This window comes from Elaeis guineensis, chromosome 9 (assembly GCF_000442705.2).
Source record: "Elaeis guineensis isolate ETL-2024a chromosome 9, EG11, whole genome shotgun sequence".
In the NCBI taxonomy this organism is placed as follows: Eukaryota; Viridiplantae; Streptophyta; class Magnoliopsida; order Arecales; family Arecaceae; genus Elaeis; species Elaeis guineensis.
In genome coordinates, this window is record NC_026001.2 from 7,354,046 (window position 1) to 7,377,169 (window position 23,124).

The 23,124-nt window shown below is 41.9% G+C and overlaps 1 pseudogene; it reads right to left on the bottom strand.

Annotated features, from left to right (window-relative positions):
* Window positions 1-588: 588 nt before the first annotated feature.
* Window positions 589-23,124, bottom strand: part of LOC140851739 (uncharacterized) — a 28,388-nt pseudogene continuing 5,852 nt past the window's right edge.

Consider the following 23,124-nt stretch of genomic DNA (forward strand, 5'->3'; position numbering starts at 1 on the left):
CTAAATTTACGAAACTGCACTAGAACCCATATCCATTTGCTAAGCTGGTGTTATAACACCAGTAGTACCAACTCAGCAGTAAGGAAGTGTAACCAGGTACCTTTAAATTTAGAAAATCTTGATCATGGTTTTAACTCCATTGGGGCATCCTACAAGATGCTAAAACTGGGTACCATCCTAAGTTCCAGGTCCAGACCATCCTGGCATGATCCTAGCATCCCATCTGACATGTCTTGGAACATTCCCCATCACAAGTGTCAAGATGGGATCGGACCGCTGTGCATCTTCTTCCATGAGAAAACCAGGATAGTTCTGTCCAATGGAATTTAAAACATTGTTATCCTTTTTAGTTCTAAACTTATTAAGCAGTGCCTAATGAAGCAAACTTTTCTCACTGATTCTCCACCATCCCACTCCCCCAACAGATAGCATGAATCTTGCACAAACTTGTACAACTTTTCACAGTAGTGTTGGAAACTGCACGATTATTATGCTGTTGCTGATTATCTAATTCAGAGAATGTTCCTTGGGAACAACCTGAAAGTCAATACTGTTACACTTATAAACCATCTAACTCTAATGTCCTTTGCAAACAAAGAAGACAAATGCAGCAGAATACTCAGGTTGTCTTGATGTTGGCAATGCTTACAATGCAGATTCAAACAACAATTTCTTAGTTCAGTACAAAGCAGCTATTTATGCCATGTAATTCTTTTCTTGCATCATATTTCTCCAGCCAAAAAAAAGAATAGCATTTTTACATTTTGAGAGATTTCCTCATCGGCTTACCTAGATGGGCAGGAGATTTACATTTTTAATAACCATTTCTGTCGAAGCTCACAATCTCAGCTGAAGAAGCTCAATATGGTAAACAATCTCCACCAGTTTTCTGCTATTCTTCAGCAAAGAACTGAGAGATCTTTCATTTCTGTGGAGTCCAATGCAATCATTCTTTCAAGAATTGCAAGACTATTTTCATTAATCTTAGATATTTCGCTCCATAGTCTCCCTACAAGTTTAGAAAACTTCTTTCTCCAAGCTTAAATCCTTTTCCACAGATATCACACATTGTTTGACATCTGGAAGCACATCCTGATAATGAAACTTTCCCTGCTTGATTGGTATCCTCACTTGCATGCTCTTGATGAGGTGATGCATAAAGGCTTGCAGCATTAGCATCAACATTGATGCTCCTTGTGATGCATACAATGGCAACTGGAAGGCTTTCACCAGAAGAACCACATATTTTATGTTTGCATATGCTGGAGGAGTCATCTACAAAACTTCCAGACTTCCAGTATTATCAAGCTCACCCAGTATCAACGAAGGAAATTTTCAGCCAGTCTCACACTGTTCCATATGTAACTTCTGTCACTTAATAGTGCTTTTAGGTTCACCATCACCACCTTCACAGTGATTCACTGTGCATCCTCTGTTTGAGACATCTGCAATACTGTCCTTGATATGAATATTGGCATGCCGTGATGTATTTCTATGTCTTATGATTGCTTAAGTTCTGTCAAAGCTTGGGTTGGGGGGATGTTCATTATCCATAACTGGAAAACAGAACGCAATAAAATTGGAATAGGTGGGAGATGAAACATTGGCAACCGGCATCTGAGCATGAACACCTTGTTCTGTCAAAGATACAGATCCATCTCATGTATATTCAAAGTTCTTATCCTTCGAATGCAGGAATTTATATTGCTTGCATCATTGTATTCATAATCCCTAGCTGTTGAGAAAGGGCTATTAACAGATGATACCAGTACATTTTTCTTCAGACCATTTACTTGTTTTTGTACTGGCAGATCAAGGCAAACCAGTAGCAGCAATTCTCATTCTGTATTAGTTACATCATATCTGGAAGACTTGCGCAGTTTTCCTAAAAAGTTTTTTCATGAAAAGCCCCCAAATTCTGAGCTTGATCTTGATGCGAATAGAATTCTCTAATCTCCCCTGCATTGCCGGAAAAGCTTATGACATGAGTCATTGGAATACTTCATGAAATGTTCATGGCATGAAAAATAATAATAAAAAAAAAATGCCCTATTGAAAGAAAAGATACATGTGAGTTAGGGAGGGAACCCTAGACGACATAAGCTTTTAGTAAATAAAAATGCACACCTGATTTTTTAGCTGTATCTTGACATAAAATCTTTTTTAACAGTACAGTTCCAGGAAACGTCATAAGGCTGACATTATGCAGCTGCTTCTTCTCATCATCTTGAATGGGTTCAAAACCAAAAACTGATGTCCATGTATCAACTAAATCCGGAATTGCTGATAAAATCAGCATTTCAACCTTCAGAGATTTCAGCATCTGTTCTTGCAGTGTCATATAAGTCAGGATACAAGCATTTAAAAAACATCTCTAGATTATGTTCAAGTGCAGAACAGTAAACTCACATTGGAAAATGACTAGAAATTAAAATAGTCTTAACTATATAGGTTTCACTGTTTAACTGATATCGCTCGAACAAAAGAATGGCAAGTGTGACCTCACATAATATGAAATTAGCCTATGTTTTACAGATAAATTAGTCTGAGGAAGTTGTTTTTTGAAGAAGTTAAACCAGAAGTCTCTAAGTTCTGGATAATGGGATGAATTAGCACGTTCTATAGAGCTCTCTATGAAGCATGACAATACAAATGAGTTTCTCTAAATGATCTTATGTGAAAAACTTGTCATTCATTATACTCCAAAACCTACAAAATCTACAGCCATCAGGTCTTTCACAGATGCAAATTACAGCTTCATGGCAAAACCAGTCCAACACATTTGTAAGGTGTGCAGAAGTATCCAGATATAGTTTATGGAGGCATTTAATAGCCACGGTTTAAGCACAATGTCTTAAATGGCAGCTCATAAAGCTTCAATTTCACAGAGCTACTTATAGATGCATTACATTTGCCAAGCATGTTCTCTCTTTCATTGTTATCCTGATGAGTTAAGAGTTGCAGTACACACACACACACACACATGTATATATATCTATATCTATATCTATATCTATATATATATATATATATATATATATGAAAACTGAGAAAGAAACTAAATACCTCTTCAATTACACCAACAAGACGCCTGCACATTCCTTGCCGACGGTGCTCGGTACAAGTTGCAATGAGAGGCATCTCTGCCACCATGACTCCATGCACCCTGCCGAGAAATATAGGTGCACATGAAGTGTTTTGTATTCTGAATGAATAACCATGGTTATGGTGAAACTCTGGATTCATTTAACTGCTATGTTGTTAATTATGTCCGACAAGCTGGAAGGACGTTCTTACGAAAAAATAAGCCCAGATGCATGACAAACGTAAAGTTTGCATTGGCAAAAGATGGCGTCTCTGCCAAGAAATATGCTTTGGACATAGACAAAATAAAATTTCAGTGTGCCAAATATGTTCTGCATTGACACTAGTTTAACAGAATACAAAAGAATCTACTAAATAAAAGGAAACTTGCTGGAAAACAGAATGGTACAGTTGAAAATTGATGACTTGATGCTATTACTAAACTTGGAATGATAAAACAATGCTTCAATTAAGTACTTCGATGGTCTCAACATTTCAATTACATCAATAGAGAGGACATATATCATACGCCATTGTACATCATATTTTATTAAATCATTATCATTATCGATAAAAAAAATTACATAAAATGTATTTCTGCTTGACAATTCTGTTCAGTCTCATCATGCACCTTTTATTCTGAGGTCATTAAGTCAGTTTTTCCTGGCAAATCATCTTACTGCAGGTCCAGGTTTGAAAACCCACTGTACCACAGATCATATCATGTCATACCACCTTGTATCAGCAAACCATGAGTAGATATAGGAACAGATAATTCACAGTGAGTGCCATACTGATATGATATGACTAGTAAGTCCCTGTACCGTGGTATTTCAAACCTTGCTGTAGGTTCTCAACAGCAATCTCCAAGCCTGAATTCCCATGCTGCCTCATCACAAGATCTAAATATCAATCTTAACGTTCCTTCATTCACCATGGAGTTCATCTACCGCCACAACCTCCATTTCTTTCTTCTAAAATACTAATTCCAGAGCTTCAGTAAATCCAATAATAATCAATTTGTAATATGACTTGAACGATTTTCCTAAGAAAAATGAGAGAAGTTTGAAGAACATAAATCAAGATGGGAGCACGAATTTGATAAACAATGAAGGTTAACAAATACGGGTACTTCTTCCTAATACTACCGATACTACTACTTACATATCAGGAAAAGTTGGTTCATCGCAGTGCCCTCCAGTTGCTTGCAAATACAAAGTTCATTATGCTCTCCATTTATCTACAACTTCAATATCAACTTGATAATTTGCTGACCTGGCTAACGTACATCTTTTCTTTTGTTTTTGTGTATCATGTGGCATGGAGGTCCAGGAAAGAACTGCAGGACTTCAAAGTGGTTATATCACCTTGAGCATCCTCATGACTCCTAATCAGATTTCCTTTTGTTCTTCTCAGGTTGTTTATGACCTGGTAGAGCTGGTCATATGTTTCAAGCACTAATGTCTAAATTATAAAGCGAAAAGTTTCTTCGTATGCTTTGACTCCGAATCTTGATTACCTAGCATACTTGCAATGTCTGGTAACGTTTATGCATAATCTGAAGACAGCATAACTGAAATGCAGCAGATTTTCCAGCACAAAAAACCTATGATAACCTGGTGATCTGATGCACTCCAGTACCTCAAATTTTATACATGCTTTTCCAAGGGGAATGCCCATACTCTTTATATGCCGATTACACAAGATTCACTTTGTAATCAAATGATTTTTCCAACTTACCACCTGCTTATAGACGTCACCAGTACAATGTATAAGCAGTAATCAGTCTGCATCAAAGATTTCATTTCAATGGTGCAGACAAGATTGTCCTGATTATGGAAGATTTTTGTGATATCTTGCAACATATTCTGCACAACTCGTATGCATTTAAGTTACTAAAAGACAATTTCGTCATATTCTTGATTTTGCATGTTCCTTACCTTTTCCAATCTGATAACCCACGATTTGCATGCAGACTCATGTGTACATAGGCTTTACCGTCAAAGATTACTCTTCTTCTTACCATGTTCCACCTTTTAGCATCACCATCACAAGCTATACTTGACAACAGTTTAATACATCTTTGATTGCATATGTTCCATTGTTCCATCTACTCATTAAAAGCAAAATGTAATCACTTAGCACAATAAAACCTGGAAATGGTTTTCCGTTTTACACATACCATGGGAAAGTTTTATACTCATATATTTTTCTACCTATCCACTCTAAGGTTGGCTGTGCAGATATCGAAGCCCATACCAGTTAGCCAGTGGCACAGTTTGGTATGCTCCCTTGTCGAGCCTGAACTGATACAGCAAAGAGAGTGGGGGATAGGGAGAAGCGGGGAGAGGAAAAGAGAGAGGGAAGGGGGAGAGAAAGAGGAGGGAAGGAGAGGGAGAAGATGGAGATGCCCGCGGTGGTTACTGGAGGGCTGTGGAGGCCCCCAGATGGCTGGAGGAGTGCCCCTATTTCAATCTAGAAGAGGCAGCCATCTTAGTGGCCCTCCGGTGGTCCTAGTGGCCCTCGGTGGCCTCTCCAAACTTCCCCTCTCCTTCCTGCCCCTTTCTTTTCCTCTTTTTCCTTCTCCATCCCCTTGTTCTTGCCGATGTCTCATTTCAACAGCCGAAACTATCTTGGTTCGCCACTGGTATGATTTGACACACCCTGAACTGGGTAGTTCAGGATGATTCTGCCAACCATGATCCGTTCCCTTTATTCTCACCGTCAGTCTTACTTCTTTTCAGGTGCTTTCATCCTTTACATTCACCTACATCTCTCTCTCATTTCCCTGAGATGTCTACGGTTTTTACTCCCGATCCACATCTTGCAGAAATGTCCCTCTCCTTGTTCACATGATAAAAAGCAACAATCATACTTATTGATGCAATTGTAAAGAATGTTGGTTCTACTTCTAAATGTTACCTATTGATTGGATTTTATGTGAGCATTGGCCTCTAAATTGCATCTAACTTGTTTTTCCTAGCCATCTATTTTCTTTCTGAACTATTTCATGTACTACTCACGCTCATGTTTGCTGTAGGCTTTTGAGGACAACTCTTCATCTACCTGTTAGCAAAAAGTTACAACATAGCTCCATCTTTAGTTGCTAGTGCCAATGGTTACCTTCCTCCCTCAACAATCGCCAAGCCCCTTTTGCAACTAAATTTGTAAAATTGAAATTTATTCCGGTAGATCCATGGCACGTTAATACGCTTTTCAACATTTTTCCAGGTAGGTAGGAAAAATCCATCCTAAAAGTAGTTGTCATTGCCATCATTTAAAGAAGACTTCTTTTTGATCTTTTAGCAATAGTCCGTATACCTATCATCATCATTCTCAAATGCCATATCGCGCTTATCATTCCAATGCCACCCCATTACGCCTGAAACAAGCTTCTCATGTGAGCTCTAACAGGGTTTTTCTTTACCACGTTAGTGGCAGGTTTACATCAGAAGTGATGCAAAAATATTTTCATGTGATGACATGACAGCTATAATGAATAAAAACTGTTAGGATTTGACGCCTCGAGATTCGGTCCACATTGAGCTCACAGCGAAGTTCGCGACGAAAAAACAGAATCCAACAAGACCAAGATCACCTCAAACGGAATCCAGATGGCCGAGATACGTGTTTTTGAAGCTTGCACAGAATTCGAGACGATGGAGGACCACCGGTGGCGGGCCAACGGAGCGACGGCGGAGCGGCCATAGGAGGCGGGACGCCGCCCAGCATGCGGCAGCGCGCGGGCCAGGCGCACAGGGCGCGCGGCCCAGGCGCGCGGGGTGCGGCCCAGGTCCAGGCACCCGGTGCAGGTGCGTGGCCCAGGCGCGCGCGCGGGGCGTGGCCCGGGCCCAGGCGCCGCGCCTGGGGCCTGTACGCCGATTCACCATGGACTGGGTGGTCCATGGCCCAGTGCGTGGACCGCATGGGCATTTCCCACGCATTTCGCGCGGTCCACGTACTATTCCGTGGACCAATCGCGATCGAACGGCTCTGGTGACTCCCGATCATGATCCAATGGCTTGGGGCCTTAATTGGGTTGGTTTAGGACTCCTAATACTAATCTAACAAGGGTTTTTTAAGCCTATAAGGGCCTGGGAACAGTGAGAGAGGTGTTGTGCGGTGGTTTTGGTTTTTCATGGAAGAACCCAGGTGGTGGCTGGTGATCTCGTGGACACGCACAGGCTTTAGGGAGACCGAACCCGTGGAGAAAAAGTGGGAGACGCGTGACGCTGTGAGAGGAGCAGGAAGCTCCTGGACAGCGAACAACGGTCGCTTCAGGGGTTCAGAGGGTCTTTTTAGAGAGAGTTTTTTGTGAGGAGAAAGTTTTTGTGAGAGAAAAATTGGGTGTACGAGGGTTGAGGGTGAGATCTCCTCTTGTAAAATTTCTTTTTCATAGTGAAGTTTACATGCTCTGTGGAGGCGAGCCGTTTTTTGGCTGATTCACGTATTTTGATTATTTTTGTTTTATTTCTTCTTTCTTCCTGTTGCATCGCGCCATACCGAAAAAGTCTTGGAAGGTGGTGTCCTAGCCAGACATCCACCCAACAAGTGGTATCAGAGCGAGGCGGTACAAGGACGTAAATTGTAGTGGTGGTGAGCAAGACTAAAGATGGAGAAGACAGGAACAATCAAGATGGAGATTAACAAGTTTGATGGAAAGAGCAATTTCTTCTTGTGGTAGGCAAGGGTGAAGGACGTGCTCATCCAACAGGGGTTGATCGATACTCTCTTGTGCGAGGAGAAGCCAACCATTATGGAGGTGCGGGATTAAAAACGGCTACAGATGCAGACGGTGAGTACCATCCGTATGTACCTGACGGATGAGGTGGTAATCCATGTGCTGAGTGAGACTTCTCCGACGGTGCTGTGATCGAAGCTCGAAAAGTTGTACATGGTGAAATCTCTCACCAACACTCGTTTCTTCTGGAGGCAGTTTTACCAACTGCGGATGGCTGAGGGACAGAGCGTGCAGGAGCATCTAAGCCACTTCCAGAAGATCCTCATCGACCTCCTCAGCGTTGGCGAGAATATTGAAGAGAAGATCAAGGCACTGATTTTGCTAGCGTCGCTTCCACCTTCGTATGAGTCTTTGGTGACTGCACTTCTAGTGGAGAAAAGCATCATCAAGATAGACGAGGTCACCGCGGCGATACTCCAGAACGATGTTCTCAGGAGGGAGAATCCAGCTTCGAGCTCAGGTGGCAATAGCTCAGTTTTGATGGCTTCTGGAGAAGCAGGAGGCGGTAGATGGAGCGACAGGAGATCGCAACGAAGGCGGTCCAAGTCCAGGAGGGACTTGAGCAAGACCAGATGTTACTGGTGTGAGGAGTTGGGACATCTAGCCAGAGATTGCCCTCAACTCAAAAATCGGACAGTGGCTGTCGTGGCGACGGCCAGCAGTGATTCAGAGGGAGATATCTTGGAGATATCTGACGAGGTATCTACTTCTTTCCAGCAGTGGATATTATATTCTGCGTGCATTCATCATATATGTTGCAGAAAGGAGTAGTTTGACTTCTTGAAGAACAATGAGGGCACTGTATATCTGCCGGATGGATCGAGCTGTGCGATCAGAGGCATCGAGACGGTCAGCTGGAGAACACATGATGGTGCAGTGAGAAGATTGGAGGTCCGATACATCCGATTTCAGACGAAATCTTATCTCACTTAGCAGACTGGATTCGAGAGACTGCAGGACGGTAACTGATGGAGGAATCCTGAGGGTGCTACGCGGCGATAGAATTATGCTGGAGGGAAAGAAAGAGAGCAGAAGACATTATTACCTGACAGGGAGTCCAGTGCGAGGTAGAGCTTCGAGAGTCAGGTGGAAACCAGAGTGAGGTGGAGCTTCAGGTGGACGTGGATCGAGCACGAGACAAGAGACTCGGGAGGATGAAAGGCGATGTCGCAAGATGAGATTCCTATTGCCGCAGGATGATACCCCGAATAGATCTCAGATCAGGAGCACAGCATACGACGAAGATGGGATCGAGCGACCTGGCTCGACTCTCATGTTTGCCCATCCATGATCAGCAGGCGATTGCCCCAAGACATGGAGGCAAGGAGATCTAGAAGCTCTCAGAGTTAGGAGGGCGAATACCAAGTCGAGGTGAAGATTGTTAGGATTTGATGCCTCAAGATTCGATCCACATTGAGCCCACAGCGAGGTTCGCGACGAAAAATGGAGTCCAACGAGATCAAGATCACCTCAAACGGAGTCCGGATGGCCGAGATACGTGCTTTTGAAGCTTGCACAAAATCCAAGACGACGGAGGACCGCCGGCGGTCAGCGGTGGTGCGGCCGCAAAAGGCAGGATGCCGCCTAGCGTGCGACAGAGCACGGGCCAGGCGCGCGGGGCGCAGCCCGAGCTCAGGCACCTGGCACGGGCGCGTCCCATTCCAGCGTGCGCGGGCCGGTCCAGGCGCAGGCGCCGCGCCTGGGGCCTATATCCCGATCCACCATGGATCGGATGGTCCACGGCCCAGCACGTGGACCGCGTGGGCGTTTCCCACGCATTTTGTGCGGTCCATGGTACTATTTCGTGGACCGATCACGATCGGATGGATCTGGTGACTCCCGATCATGATCTAATGGCTTGGGGCCTTAATTAGGTTGGTTTAGGACTCCTAATACTAATCTAACAAGGGTTTTTTAAGCCTATAAAGGCCTAGGAATAGTGAGAGGTTGTGTGGTGGTTTTGGTTTTTCATGGAAGAACCCAGGTGGTGGCTGGTGATCCCGTGGACACGCACGGGCTTCAGGGAGACCGAACCCGTGGAGAAAAAAGGGGAGACGCGTGACGCTGTGAAAGGAGCAGGAGGCTCTTGGACAGTGAACAGCGGCCGCTTCAGGGGTTCAGGAGGTCTTTCTAGAGAGAGTTTTTTGTGAGGAGAAACTTTTTGTGAGAGAGAAATTAGGTATACGAGGGTTGAGGATGAGATCTCCTCTTGTAAAATTTCTTTTTCATAGTGAAGTTTGCATGCCCCATGGAGGCGAGCTCTTTTTTGACTGATCCACGTATTTTGATTATTTTTTTTTTTCTTCCTGCTGCATCGCGCCGTACTGAAAAGATCTTGGGAGGTGGTGTCCTGACTAGACATCCATCCAACAAAAACATATCCATAAAAAAATTATCCGTTGCTAGCCAATTCAAAAGGAAAGTCCTCATTCATCTTCAATACTGCCCAGGATTTCAGTTTGCTTACTTCAGTCATGCACATATGTTATATTAGTAATTTAGTAGATTGATCTGTTATGACATTACTTCCCCTAATTCTCCCTTTAATTAACTATTTAACAATTTAAATAACCTCCTTTCACAAGCAATGGCACAAAATTCCTCACTGCTTCGCCCCAAATTCTTAGCAATAAAAACCAAATGTAGCAGTGAATCTCCCATACAGTTTTAACTTTTAAGTTTCGTGCAAGGTTTGCTAGAACATACATCAACTCTTCCATAATCACCATGAATGTTTCTTTTGAATGCAAGACATTTCACAATCCAGCCTTGGATCTTCTACTAACCAGGATGCAACTCTTGTCATTTCTTCCTCAATTGTCTCTAATACTTCCTCAGGACCATAAGACATACATTCCCAATTTGTACATGGATATAAATATCTTACAACCATATATACCACAACTGCTTCTTGCAAACTCTTTTGACCGTTAACTTCCAAATTATACATTTACAGAGCTAAATGTTTTACATAAGCAATTTTGAAGGAACATTTCGCATGACTTTGACCTTCAATCACTTATTCTTATAGTCCTTTTATCTGCAGGTCAGATCCACCTGTCTTTTTCCTCCTTTCAAGGTCCAGGAGCAGTCTACCTTCCATCCATTGCACAATTTAATGAATAAGTTGAAACTATTTGATTAATCACATGTAAAGACAAAGACTTTGTTCTGATCCTTTAAATTGTGATTTATAATAAGGTTTGCCTTCTGCATGATTCTTCGAAGCTCAATCCCTATACAAAGAACCTGATTACTCCTTAATGCCCACAACCCACTGACAATGTTACTTACCTAGGGTGCTCAACCACTTTTGTGATCCGCTTCCTAGATGCCTTCCTAATTCTAAATTTATCTAGGAGATCTGCTTCTCTGGCCCGTACCCATATAGGCTCCCATACCTGCACCTGCTTCACATAATCAAGGAAGCTATTCTTCAATACACAGGCAATGAACCATTTCATTTGTTGAAAGATAGAACAGTCATGGTATGAAACTAAAATGAAATATGCTCTCTTCAACTTAGTTACTTTCTACATATTGAGTCATCAATTGCAGAATAAAGAGTAAAGAACCACAAATCAAAGTCTTCGGAGTCGCAAGCATAATAAATAGGTATTACTCAGAAAATAAACTGAAAGTTTGTTAATGAAGGTTTCCATAGAACCTTTTAATCCTCTTGTATGGTAACTCTGGTAGTTTTTTTTTTTCCTTGGCAAGCAAGCAATGATACCATAAACTCAAAAAGCAGATCCAGAAGTTATGGAAATTCTATTTACCGATATAATATTTCTCGAAGCTCATCCTAGTTCAATAATAAGATAGTTACTATCTCTAGACAAGCAACATGCAACCTGTTAAAGTAGATAACACTCATTCGATAAAAAATACAGTACCTAACTACTATATAAACAATTTACAACCTCCAAAATCAATGAGCAAAATCTGTAGAGAACCCTCTACAGTCTTTAATAAGGATGTTGGTCCTATAAATTGAATTAATACCTGATACATGCTACTGAAATAAGCTCATCATTCTTCTCCAAGACTACAGTATAAAACCCTTTATGATTCAAACGTGCACTGTCAGACCTGACATTCAATATCACAGTAAATGTTAAATTTTTCACAAGAAGAAAGAATGTTAAAAAAGGCAAGCATGATATAAATTAGAAAGCGTATCCATGGATATCTCACCTTAAAAGAATACTTAATGTGGGACCGTTTGTTTAAACAACCAAGAAGAAAAAAATTATTAACAGAAAAAATATACATGAAGAGGTGCACCAGCAAAACTGTAAAGTTCCAAAAAGCCAGCATTTATGGTATACCGCCAAAATTATATAAATTGTAAAACCCAAAACCTAATAAGATAGCAGTCCACTATAGTAATCATAGCAAGATGCCTCATGCTTCCATCAACAGTTGAGAAAGCCCTTTGTCACAAGGAACTAGTCAGCTTCATCAAAGCATAATCAAAAATGTGAAAGGATGTTTGCTTCTATTTGATGCAAGAAAAATCATCAAAGATCAAAATGATGGATACATCTTAATGGAAAATACACAGAAAATTTATATCAGTAAACCCCTAATGAATGATTAACGTTGACCCAAACAAAAATTACTAGGGTTTACTCAATGGCATCTAGAACAACTAACTGGACTAGTTAGTTCATTTTTGTCACTGCAGTGTTTCAACCTAGAAGAATAGTACCTCTTACCTCTTATCTACTCCAGTATCAACTTTTGGAGCTGATAACATAACCTGGAACATTTCTGGGAGGTTATATTGAAAAATACAAATCATATTTACCTTTCTTCCTTAATTATCTTAGAAATTCAAGAAACATAAAAGCACATTAAGATATATAAGTTACAAAAACATCTCGTGCCAGCTTTTTAAATCTTAAAATTTTCTTTGATTTTTATCAAGCAGAACTTCCATTTGTACCTTCTTTAGTTTACTCTTTTTACTTAGTTTTCAATCTGATTCTTATATCCACACCTCACCGGGGCAATCTCACGTCTGTATGGCATAACCCAACCATCTCAAATGGTCATCTTTCTTCAGTATCTGTCTGTTGAATACACTTCAAAGTTGAAACTTTTTGTTTCATCATGCACAAATCACCTTAACACTGTCGATTTGCCAAGCTCATGTGCTCTCTTTGGTGCCCAACATTTTAATCTTAACAAAGCTGGTCTTCTGGCTGTTGGGTGGATGTCTGGTCAGGACACCACCTTCTAAGACCTTTTCGGTACTACGTGATGCAGCAGGAAGAAAGAAGAAACAAAACAAAAACAATCAAAATACGTAGATCAGCCACAAAAGGGCTTGCCTCTACAGGACATGCAAACTTCACTATGAAAAAAAATTTTACAAGAGATCTCACCCTCAATCCTCGTACACCCAATTTCTCCCTCACAGAAAGTTCTCCCTCACAAAAGCTCTCTCTTGGAAGCCCTCCTGAACCCCTTAAACGACCGGCGTTCGCTATCCAGAAGCCTCCTACTCCTCTCTCAGCGGCCTCGCGCCTCTCTCTCTTCACGGGGTCTTTGGTATCTGTGCAAAGCCTTCCACGCCCGCGTCCACGAGAAACCAGGCCACCACTTGCTTTTCACTTGATCAGGGCTTTTTTATAAGGCTTAAACCTAATTAGATCGCGATTAGGAGTCCTAAATCAATCCAAATAACTCCCAAGCCGTTGGATCAAGACCGCAAGCCACCCATGCCCTCCGATCGTGCGTCGGTCCACGGAATAGTGCCGTGGACCGTGCGAAATGCCCATGCGATCCACAGATCCGGTTGTGGACCACCCGATCCACGGTGGACCGAGAAAACCAAGCCCCAGCGGCGCCTGGGCCTGGGCTGGCCCGCGCGCGGGGGCCTGGGCCGCACCCGTGCCGGGCACCTAGGCCGTGCGCCCCGCACCGAGCCGCACCCTGCACACCTGGTCCGCGCGGTGGACGGCGTCCCGCCACCTGCGACCGCGTCGCCGCCGCTCCGCCGGCCCGTCGCCGGCCACCGACAGTCCTCCGCTGCCTCGGATCTCATGTCGACTTCAAAAGCACGTATATTCTCCGTTCGAGCTCCATTTGGGATGATCTTGGTCTCGTTGGACTCCGTTTTTCATCGCGAACCTTGCTGTAGGCTCAATGTGGATTGAATCTCGAAGCGTCAAATCTTAACAATCTCCACCTTGACTCGATATTCGGCCTCCTCCTAACTCCGAGAGCTTCTGGATCTCCTCGCCCCCATACCCTAGGGCAATCGCCTGCTGATCATGGATGGACAAATATGGGAGTCGAGCCAGACCGCTCGATCCCATCTCTGTCGTATGCTGTGCTCCTCCTGATCTGAGACCTGCTCGAGGCATTGTCCTGCGGCAATAGGAATTTCACCTTGCGACGTCGCCTCTCGTCCTCCCGAGTCTCCTGTCTCGTGCCCGATCCACCTCCATCTGGAGCTCCACCTCGCTCTGGGCTCCACCTGGCTCCCGAAGCTCCATCTTGCACTGGACTCTCCGTCAGGTAATAATGTCCTTTGCTCCTCTTCTTTCCCTCCAGCACAATCTTATCGCCGCGTAGCATCCTCAGGATTCCTCCACCAGCTACCATCCTGTAGCCTCTCCAATTCAATCTGCTAAGTGAGATAAGATTCCGTCTGAAATCGGATATATATCGGACCTCCTCCAATCTCCTCACTGCACCGTCACGTGTCCTCCAGCTGACCGTTCCGATGCCTCAGATCGCACAGCTCGATCCATCCGACGGATATACAGTGCCCTCACTGTACTCCAGAGAGTCAAACTACTCTTCTCTGCAACATACATGATAGGGGCATGCAGAATCTAATATCCACTGTTGAAAAGAAGTAGATACCTCGTTAGATATCTTTAGGACATCTCCATCTGAATTGCTGCCAGCCATCGCTATAGCAGCCACCGTCCGATTTTTGAGTTGAGGACAATCTCTGGCTAGATGTCCCAACTCCTCACACCGATAACATCTAATTTTGCTCAAGTCTCTCTTGGACTTGGACCGCCCTCGTCGCGATCTTCTGTCATTCCATCTACCGCCTCCTGCTCCTCCAAAAGCCACCAAAGCTGAGCTACCGCCACCTGTGCTCGAAGCCGGATTCTCCCTCTTGAGAACCTCGTTCTGGAGTATCGCCGCGGTGACCTCGTCCATCTTGATGGTGCTCTTCCCCACTAGAGCAGTCACCAAGGACTCGTACGCAGGAAGAAGCGACGCTAGCAAAACTAGCACCCTGGTCTTCTCCTCAACATTATCACCAACACTGAGGAGGTCGGTGAGAATCTTCTAAAAGTAACTAAGATGCTCCTGCACACTGTCCCTCAGCCATCCGCAGTTGGTAGAACTGCCTTCAGAGGAAAAGAGTATTGGTGAGAGACTTCGCCATGTACAGCTCCTCGAGTTTCGACCACAGCACCGTCGAGGAAGTCTCGCTCAGCACATGGATCACCATCTCATCCACCAGGTACATGCGGATGATACTCACCGCCTGTATTTGTAGTCGTTTCCAATCCCGCACCTCCATGGTGGTCGGCTTCTCGCACAAGAAAGCTTCGATCAACCTCTGTTGGATGAGCACGTCTTTCACCTTTGCCTGCCACAAGGAGAAATTACTCCTTCCATCAAACTTGTTGATCTCCATCTTGATTGTTCCTGTCTTCTCCATCTTCAGTCTTGCTCACCACCGCTGCAATCTATGTCATTGTACCGTCTCGCTCTGATACCACTTGTTGGGTGGATGTTTGACCAGGACACCCCTCCCAAGACCTTTTCGGTACTACGCGATGCAGCAGGAAGAAAGAAGAAACAAAACAAAAACAATCAAAATACGTGGATCAGCGACAAAAGGACTTGTCTCCACGGGGCACGCAAACTTAACTATGAAAAAAAAATTTTACAAGAGATCTCACCCTCAACCCTCGTACACCTAATTTCTCCCTCACAGAAAGTTCACCCTCACAAAAGCTCTCTCTCTTAGAAAGCCCTCCTGAACCTCTGAAACGACCGGCGTTCGCTGTCCAGGAGCCTCTTGCTCCTCTCTCAACGGCTTCGCGCCTCTCTCTTCCCAGAGTCTTTGGTATCCGCACGAAGCCTTCCACGCCCGTGTCCACGAGAAACCAGGCCACCGCCTGCTTTTCACTTGATCAGGGTCTTTTTATAAGGCTTAAACCCAATTAGATCGCGATTAGGAGTCCTAAACCAATCCAAATAACTCCCAAATCGTTAGATCAAGACCGCAAGCCACCCATGCCCTCCGATCGCGTGCCGGTCCACGGAATAGTGCCGTGGACCGCGCGAAACGCGTTGGAAACGCCCACGCGGTCCACAGACCCAACCGTGGACTGGGAAAACCAAGCCCCAGCAACACCTGGGCCTGGGCCGGTCCGCGCACGGGCCTGGGCCGCACCCGCGTCGGGCGCCTGGGCCTGGGCAACGCCCCGTGCGCTCGCCTAGGCTGGGTTGTGCGCTTGGACCGGGCCGCACCCTGCGCGCCTGGCCCGGCGTTGCCGTGCGTTTGGCGGCGTCCCGCCGCCTGCGGCTGCGCCGCCGGCCACCGACGGTCCTCTACTGCCTCGGATCTCGTGCCGACTTCGAAAGCACGTATCTTCTCCGTCCGAGCTCCGTTTAGGATGATCTTGATCTCGTTGGACTCCGTTTTTCGTCGCGAACCTCACTGTGAGCTCAATGTGGATCGAATCTCGAGGCATCAAATCCTAACACTGATTACCCTGAATAAATGGCAGTTATGCCTAAATATTCTCCCAATTAAGGAGCATCTCTCATTCATCCATGCTGTTTGGCCCCAAGTCAGGATTGAAGCATCCTCATGTGACTCCATTCCCTCAAATGATAGAACCAGATACCTGTCCCAGGTCCTCCTATCTTTCATTTCCACATGAATATCCATGTCTACACATACACCATGATCTCCAATTTTTAGTAAAGTACCTTTAGTTCTTAGGCAGTATCAGTGCACCATAATAACCCAGAGTGTTTGCATCCTTTATTTTCCCATGACATTAAACCATCTGTTTATCATTAAGCCATCCTTTTGAGGTGAAACACTCACAGTATGTAGAGCGAGTCCAGAAAATGTGGCATACTTCTTTTCCAAAATTATAATGGTAATCCATTAAAAGGATAGTACCCACAAAGGTCAATAAGACAATCAATGTAAAAAAGGATGAAACCTGCCTACAAAAACTTTCCCTCAATCAGCTCCATGCTTAGTGGAAGGGTTCAGGATGCCATTAACACTATGGCATACATAGGACACTGTCCACTCAAAAAAAAGGATCTGTAGCTTTCTCTGATGAGGAAAAAAAAAGTCCGACAAGCACAGGGCATTATGGTACCATGTAAATAGAATTTGAACTGTTCTATTTTTCATCTTTTCTGCTCATTCCGTTTGGATTGCTTAAAAAATTTAATGAATTCTGACAAGACAGGTAGGTAACCTCATAGAGATGTTGCAGGTTCAAAAAATAAACTAAATAATAAATTGTATAACTTGGAAAGGAAGAAAAGAGAATCTCACCCCCTGTTGTACAAGACATGAGGGATTATGTCTATGCCTGTTCTTGGATCTACCATCGGTAGAAAGCACTCCTCCATAATAGTCAAGGCAATTGCTAATTTTATGTTGCATTCTGCCATCAGTGCAATTTTTTGTGCCGACTGAACTTTATGGTCACCATGACTACATCTAAGAATCATCCAAGAGAATCCATTATCAAGACAGTTTGTCACTCCAACACGAGAACGTAAGCCCACATGAACCTGCCAGCACCGCCAAGAATAAAATATGCTTCAATTTAGAAAAAGAAAAGACCAAGAAGAAAGAAAGAAGGCTCTGTAAACCAAAAATAAGTGATGATGTTAAACATTGACAGGTACATGCAGAAAACAGAAGCACAGAATCAACATGAAATAATGTGGACCAGGAGATACAGCCAGAAGGATGACAATATCTGCTACATCCTAAAATAAAAGAGAACTGCCACATAAGCCGAATTGAAGTACAACCACCGGGCAAGAAAGATTATCTTCTAAAATCTAACCTTTGGTGTGTCCTGATTGAGTTATATATATGTAAATTTCCAGAGCCTCCTCAAATTGCTCCAAGAAAACAATTATACTATTATATGTTTTCATCAAAAATAAGTCACTAAACCAAACTACCTTTAGACAGTCAACAAAAAGAACAGTCATGCTGCTTGCAGCTGCAATCGTGTATGGTCAATAGAAAGTCAGTTGGGGTGCATTCCATTTGAATAAGTTTGGTATAACATAGTATTTTTGATTTTAGATTTTTTGCTTAGTCTTCTCAAATCATCTGCTTGCCACTTCCCGGCATAGCAAATCATTAGAATTATTAAAACACTAACTTTAATCCTACAGGTTGTTTAGCAATCTGCTGCATGTCTTTATGAGGCACATTAACTGGTTTTTGTTTGAAGCTAGGGGTGGAAACTAGGCAGGTCAACCTGAATACAAATCAAGCCCAACCAAAAAGAGGACAGTATTAGGCATGTTTAGGCCCAACCTGGGTTGAGTTCGGGTTGAAAATAGAAAATCCCAACCTGACTCCAAAAAAAAAAAACAAAAGGGGTTAGGTTTGAGCTGTGATATCGGGCAACCAAACCCAACCCAAACACATAAATATATAAGATACATATTTTAAACACGGCTTCATTTTTCAAGATCTCGCTAGTGTTGTTTAATTATATAAAACTGAGATCCACATTATACTCATATACTCCCATCCCTAGTTCATTTTATTTTACTTTTAGAAATTATTGATATGGCATGGGAGCATTTACAGATGACTTGACCAACTGATCCAGCTGACATGACCCAATCTGAATCAACCCATTTTGAACCCATGCTCAAAAAATTGAGGCTGGGTTGGGTTTGGCTTGAGGAGCTCGGGTTAAAGGTTATGTTGGTTAGATTCGGGGAAGAGGTCTGAAGGTCCATGGTTGGGCTTGTACTGATCTCCTTGACCCAACTCATTCAATCTCCGACCTTAGTTGAAGCCTCATCGGCATCCAAGTAAGACATCATATAGTTGTATTGCACTATCACCACTTTTAGTTATGAATAATTGTATGTCCTTTTTGTTTAAGCAGGTCATGTACAATATGCTTTTATTGTATGGGATGTGACTGTTTCCTATGTTACTCCATTTTAGAATTCATCCTCCTATACCAGCTAGTGCCCACCTTGCTTTTCCATTTACTCCTGCACTTTAAGTTCTTCTGCAAGATTGTACAGTCATTCACACTATTTCCTACTCAACTACCCAGATCTTTAAGGCCACCTCTAGCTTCTAGAGATGACACAACATATACCTATATGCTCAACGAAGATCCAAACTGTCTTCTTCCCTAGTTATAATCTACTTCTTGCTCATTTGGTTGATCTAGTTATTTCTTAGATCTAAACAATTTCTACATGGAATGCTCATTCAGCATGCCTGATTGCAGCATCTGCATGCAAGTCGATCTGAGCAAATATTTATGCATGGCTATGCCCAATGCATTTGAAACAATGTTCTTCCAAGTTTATTTTATTTTTCCTTCTGAAACATTGTATGATTGAAACATCCTTGTTTCTAAGACCAAAAATTTATCAGCATTCCAACAGTGGACCATCATATATCACTCCCATGTTCAATTTGGCATGATGAAATGATTACCGTATTACCTCGATTTGAGTTAATATATTTATAATTAATCATGACTCAGTTATATATAAAATGAAACATGCATGTATCTATATTCTGAGAATTATAGTCTAGTTTTAGTAATGCTCTCCATCATAATTCTTTTTCTTGTCTACAAAATTCAGATCTTTTTTTTTTTTTTTTGATTATCTATCATGATTCAGAAAGCAAAAGATTCAAATATTAACTGAAACATACCTGTTGGCAACTTTGTCGACAAAACCAAGCATCAGATTCCACTTCCCCTTTATATGTAATCATTTCCTTTATGCATTTGGTATGATCTGCAATGATAGTACTAAATTATTGAAATCATGATGAAAAATGTAATGTTAAAAGGAATCTAATCTGTTATACCATGGAGTCACTAAAAAAATCTACCAATATTTGCAAGAAAATATTTTAGTAAGGTTCATCATCTTAGTATCAGACTCCATACTGGTACCATGTTGATATAGTGCCGGTACATCCAGTATGCAAGTTGGTTCAGTGTACCGAGTCTCATCATGCCTCCCATACCGAGCATCGGTTCAATACCGGTATGGTATGGTACACGCCATATAGGGTAGTACATACTGGTATAGCAAACCTTACTTTTTGGTATAGCATTATAAGTAATTGATAGGCTTGGTTATCAACAAAGTCTTACAAGTCTAAAGGATAGCCAGGATTTCCGTCTTGCTGAGGATCAACAGAAGATAAGTTTCAAGTGACTGTTCTCCCTAACCCAATAAAAAATTCTGACTGCTAAAAGAAAAATTGCTATCTTCAATGTATCACAACAAAGTCATATTCAACTACATTAAATAAACAATCATGAATAAATAAAAGGTACCACATCCAAATAAAACACACCTTTGATGAAGAGATAAATCAATCTCAAAGAGATCCTATCTACATAACCTCTCCCGGATAATCTTTAACCACTTTGCTACTTCAAGTGACGTACCAAAATGTGTATAGAAATGCTGGAACATAATTAATAAATGCTATCTATAAGATTAGGAATCCAGAAGACCTCGTAGAACCTAGTGGCCTCATTTTAAATCCTTATATCCCAATTCTTCATGTCTCATCATGTTAGGTGCAAAGCCCTACATTTATATCATGATGCAAGCCCAGTCCCCTCGCTTTAACAAACATGAAGAACCTGGAACCAGCAAGTCCTGCTCAATCTATTTATACTTTATAGCCCTTACAAAATTTGTCAACTTATTACATGGCCGTATCCTCACCATAACATGTTTTCAATTTTTATTTTGTGCTTCGTTTAAGATTTTACAAACTTAATCTTGCCAAGACTCTTCTTTTTGATGAAATCTTGCCGAGACTCCACAACCAGATCATATTGCATTCTCATATTTTTTTGGATCTAATATGAGAGCATGCCACTAGTAATTTCAATAAATCAGGGCGAAACCAAGCAAAGATGGAGACCCAAAAAGCCAAACCCACTAAACATAGTTTTTGAGAATCATCAGAACATTGAAGCCACAAAGGCATCCTTAAAAATATAGAGAAAATTGAGTTAAAAATACTATAACATCATAGAGAGGTGCAAATAAGTTGAGTTGCTCGTGAACTACTCAAGCTTGACTCAAGTCCAAGCTCGAATCAACTCGGTTATTATCGAGCTCAAGTAACTCGAATAGTTTTTCAAGCCGAGCTTGAGTGCAGAATACTCAACTTCAAAGCTCATGAGCCTATTCGAATTTATATATTATATATATATATATATATATATATATATATATATATATATATATATATATATATATATATATATATATATATATATATATATATATATAGGGAGAGATTTGGGTAAGATCGACCAAATTTGGGCTCAGATCCGGTCAGATCAAAATTAAATAATGGAGGTCCTACATCGATGATCCAAGCTATTAGATGTGATTTGCTACCTCAAAACTGCTTGTATATAAAAAATCATATGATTTGAAGACCCCTAGTCTATACATCAAGTGATCAAAAAATACATCTAATTCAATTTTATTTCAACTATCCAACTTTTGACTACTTGATGCATAGGCTAGGGATCTCCAAATCATATGATTTTTTATGTGTAAATAGTTTTGAGGTAGTAAATCATATTCAACGGCTTGGATCATTGATGTAAAACCTCTATTATAGAGTTTGACCTGACCGGATCTGAGTCCAAATCCGATCAATCTGATTTTAGTCTGACTCTCTCTCTATATATATTAATACATATATTATTAATAAGCTAAGGCTCAATTTCGAGTTTGAACTCGAGCTCGAGTATGGCTCGATTGATATTCGAGTCGGATCAACTCGATCCTGAGTTTTATCTATTTTTCATCAAGCCGAGCTCGAGCTTGGGATACTAAGACTAAGGCTCAGCCGATCTTGAGCCGAATTTTGAGCCTGAATATTTTGAGTGGAGTCGAGCTTGAGTTTTCAGCTACTTGACTCGAATTGGCTCAATTGCACCCCTACATCATACTCTCCTTGCTGGAGAAATCTAAGTATCTAACCATATTACTAGCACCAGAAAGAATTACTGCCCAGTCAAAGTTACCCTTCTCAAAGGTTTCATTTATCTTAACCCTTTACCTGATATAAAGCTTTACACGCAATCTCAATCCTAGACTAAAACCAACTTATCTTCCAAGACAGTATAAATCTGATTCTGTTATCGTGACCCTAAAACAGAGTCCATGTAAATATCCCATAAAGAATAATTCCCTTCTAAACTTCCAAATGCTCACGAGTTTTACCTCCAAATCACCCAAATGAACTGTTGATCCACTTGCAGGTCTCATGAGCAAAATTCATCATAAGATGGGCCCTGCATGAGTCATAAATGTCTCAGGCGACAACATATGTGTCCTCCTCCTCACATTATTGTTTCATTCTTGCCATAAGCACTGCTTGCATCACATGCCATGTGATTCCTACAGAAACACCTACATGCTTGTCTGGGTGAGCTATCAAACAAAGAAGGAAACCAATTAAGGAGAAGGTGAGTTGTCAGAAATGTTGCATAAATTGTATAGACAAGCCAACAAAGAAGGCACTTCAAACATGGAAGATGCTATACTTAAAAGGATTTCATGCCTGTTATACTTTTGTTGGTAAATATTCAGGAGTGCTACCTGAATAAGGAGAGATGAATTGTAGCAATTAGTTTGAGTTGATACACTAATAACTGCCACCATATTATATCTGGAGTCAAATCAGCAAAACCACTTCTTACTTCATATTGCTTATATTACAACAAATTTTGGATAAGGTCATGTCTTTACCGAAGGAAAGATGGACACATCTACTAAAAAATCCAGAATATAATTAGTTTAAAAATTAATAGTATAGTTCATACTCAATAAAAGAATTACTAGACCAAAGGTTAAAGCATTTTACATCTACATTCACATAGTGAGCATTCTAAAGCAGCCACGGTGTTTGAGTTCTCCATAGCATTCACCACATCCCCGCATATCTCACAACTGCAGTTAGGGCAATACCAGCTGCCTTCTGGAAGCTCCTGAAGTAA